Source organism: Aegilops tauschii, chromosome 7 (genome assembly GCF_002575655.3).
Source record: "Aegilops tauschii subsp. strangulata cultivar AL8/78 chromosome 7, Aet v6.0, whole genome shotgun sequence".
Taxonomy (NCBI): Eukaryota; Viridiplantae; Streptophyta; class Magnoliopsida; order Poales; family Poaceae; genus Aegilops; species Aegilops tauschii.
In genome coordinates this window covers 20993510-20996829 of record NC_053041.3, presented here as the reverse complement: position 1 = coordinate 20996829, position 3320 = coordinate 20993510, and positions in this window count along the sequence as shown.

Here is a 3320-nt window from a genome sequence, read left to right as displayed (position 1 = left end):
AAATCAACCAAGATGCCAGGATCAAATCATAATATTTGCAAAAACAAAGTGGATAGCCATCCCTTCCACAGATTTGTAAGCTTTGGAAAATGTCATCCAATTAGAACAATCAAAATAAGTTCGATATTTTTGGTTATGCATCATAGTCTTGAAAGAGAAACCCTCTTTGGTCTCGAGGTAGGCAAAGGTGATAGTCTCCTGATCCATGGAGACCTTACGCTTCCTTAGGAGGTCAGGTCTTGCAAAATTGGGGATGCACAGAAGAAAAATAAAGCAAGACCAGAATTTACACTTGCTTAGCAAAATCCTTAATACATTCTTACAGATTTATTATGTGGAATATTTTTTATAAAAAAAATACCATCATCCATTTGAAGCCTTCAAAAAACGGGAAGTAGAAGCAATCAGCCTCCAATCAAATATAATTGGCGCACAAACCCCTAGTTTCGAAATAGTAAGGGCACTCCATTTGTTGTGTTCAAACTGACAAACAAGAATAAGGAACTGTAAGATGGTAGAAAACCGACATGAACTTCGCTGAACGTTGTCACATAGAGTGCCATAAATTTGACGAAACGAAAATGAATCGACATTTCGACAAAATGTTGACACTCATTTTGAATGCATGCAATATCTGAAGGACAACAACAAAACACATGTATCCCACTATGACATAGCAACAAGACACATGGATACCCTGTTGCTCCACCTCAAATCATTATTTCTTTTTGTGACACATGGATTCCACATACCATCTTAGTCCTACTTTCGTTTTGACAATGTTTCATTCTTTTAACTTAAGATGTACTATTTGGTTCAAAGAATTTTGTTTCGAATATTTTTTTTTATTTATATGAAGCTTGTCAGATTAGTAAGATTAGAGAATTTTAGTGTTTGTGCAAGGAACAAACAATATTTCTGTGACCTAAAGTAAATATGTGACATCGTTCTAACCTACAACAGATAAGGGGAGGGGAGGGAAGAGAGGGACATGGTGTTGGGGAACGCGGTATTTCAAAAAAATTCCTACGATCATGCAAGATCTATCTAGGAGATGCATAGCAACGAGACGCGAGAGTGTGTCCATGTACCCTCGTAGACCGAAAGCGGAAGCGTTATATCAGCGCAGTTGATGTAGTCGTACGTCTTCACGATCCCACCGATCCTAGCACCGAACGTACGGAACCTCCGTGTTCAGCACACGTTCAGCTCGATGACGTCCCTCGAACTCTTGATCTAGTTGAGGCCGAGGTAAAGTTCCGTCAGCACGACGGCGTGGCGATGGTGATGATGAAGTTACCGGCGCAGGGCTTCGCCTAAGCACTACGACGATATGACCGAGGTGTGTAACTGTGGAGGGGGCACCGCACACGGCTAAGAGATTGTCTGTTGTGCCTTTGGGGTGCCTCCTGCCCCCGTATATAAAGGAGGGGAGGAGGAGGCCGGCCAACAAGGGGCGCCAGGGAGAGGGGAGTCCTACTAGGACTCCGGTCCTAGTAGGATTCGGCCCCACCCTTTTTTCCTTCTACCGGAGGGGGAAAAGGGGAAGGAGAGGGAGTAGGAGAAGGAAAGGGGGGTGGCGCCCCCTTCCCAAGTCCAATTCGGCCTCCTCCCTTGTGGGGCGCGCACCAGCCCCTTGAGGGCTGGTTAGCCTCCCTCCTATGGCCCATAAGGCCCATATCTTTCCCCGGGGGGTTCTGGTAACCTCCCGGTACTCCGGAAAAATGCCCGAATCACTCAGAACCATTCCGATGTCTGAATGCAACCTTCCAATATAAGAATCTTTACCTCTCGACCATTTCGAGACTCCTCGTCATGTTCGTGATCTCATCCGCGACTCCAAAAAAACTTCGGTACATCAAATCACATAACTCATAATACAAATCGTCATCGAACGTTAAGCATGTGGACCCTACGGGTTCGAGAACTATGTAGACATGACCAAGACACATATCCGGTCAATAACCAATAGCGGAACCTGGATGCTCATATTGTCTCCTACATATTCTACGAAGATCTTTATCGGTCAAACCGCATAACAACATACGTTGTTCCCTTTGTCATCGGTATGTTACTTGCCCGAGATTCGATCGTCGGTATCATCATACCTAGTTCAATCTCGTTACCGTCAAGTCTCTTTACTCGTTCCGTAATGTATCATCCCGCAACTAACTCATTAGTCACATTCCTTGCAAGGCTTATAGTGATGATCATTACCGAGAGGGACCAGAGATACCTCTCCGATACACGGAGTGACAAATCCTAATCTCGATCTATGCCAACTCAACAAACACCATCGGAGACTCCTATAGAGCATCTTTATAATCACCCAGTTACGTTCTGACGTTTGATAGCACACAAGGTGTTCCTCTGGTATTCGGGAGTTGCATAATCTCATAGTTTGAGGAATATGTATAAGTCATGAAGAAAGCAGTAGCAATGAAACTGTAACGATCATAATGCTAAGCTAACGAATGGGTCTTGTCCATCACATCATTCTCCTAATGATGTGATCTCATTCATCAAATGACAACACATGTCTATGGTTAGGAAACATAACCATCTTTGATAAACGAGCTAGTCAAGTAGAGGCATACTAGGGACACGTTGTTTTGTCTATGTATTCACACATGTACTAAGTTTCCGGTTAATACAATTCTAGCATGAATAATAAACATTTATCATGAAATAAGGAAAGACATAATAACTTTATTATTGCCTCTAGGGCATATTTCCTTCACAGGGGACATGTACCGAGCACGAGAGTGACACGAACTTTGACGGCGGACGCGAGGGTGACGACGACTTCGATGACGGGCCCAACGACACTGATGGCCTCAAACTAAGGGCGCGGCGATAATTAGACGGCGACTCGGGTGATGGGAGAGATAATGCGAGGATGCCCCCCCCTCCCGGTGACGACAACCATGGCGGCTTCGGTGGAGGGAGAGACGACGATGGAGGATGCCCGTTCTTGAGCTTGGGGGAGGGGGAACAAAGGGGATGGATTGAGAAATTGATGTCTACTATGCAACTTGTTCTTGTAGACTTGTGTTGGGCCTCCAAGCGCAGAGTTTTGTAGGACAGTAGCAATTTTCCCTCAAGTGGATGACCTAAGGTTTATCAATCCGTGGGGGCGTAGGATGAAGATGGTCTCTCTCAAACAACCCTGCAACCAAATAATAAAAAGTCTCTTGTGTCCCCAACACACCAAATACAATGGGAATTTGTATAGGTGCACTAGTTCGGCGAAGAGATGGTGATACAAGTGTAGTAATGATGGTAGATATTGATTTTTGTAATAGTAACAATAAAGAACA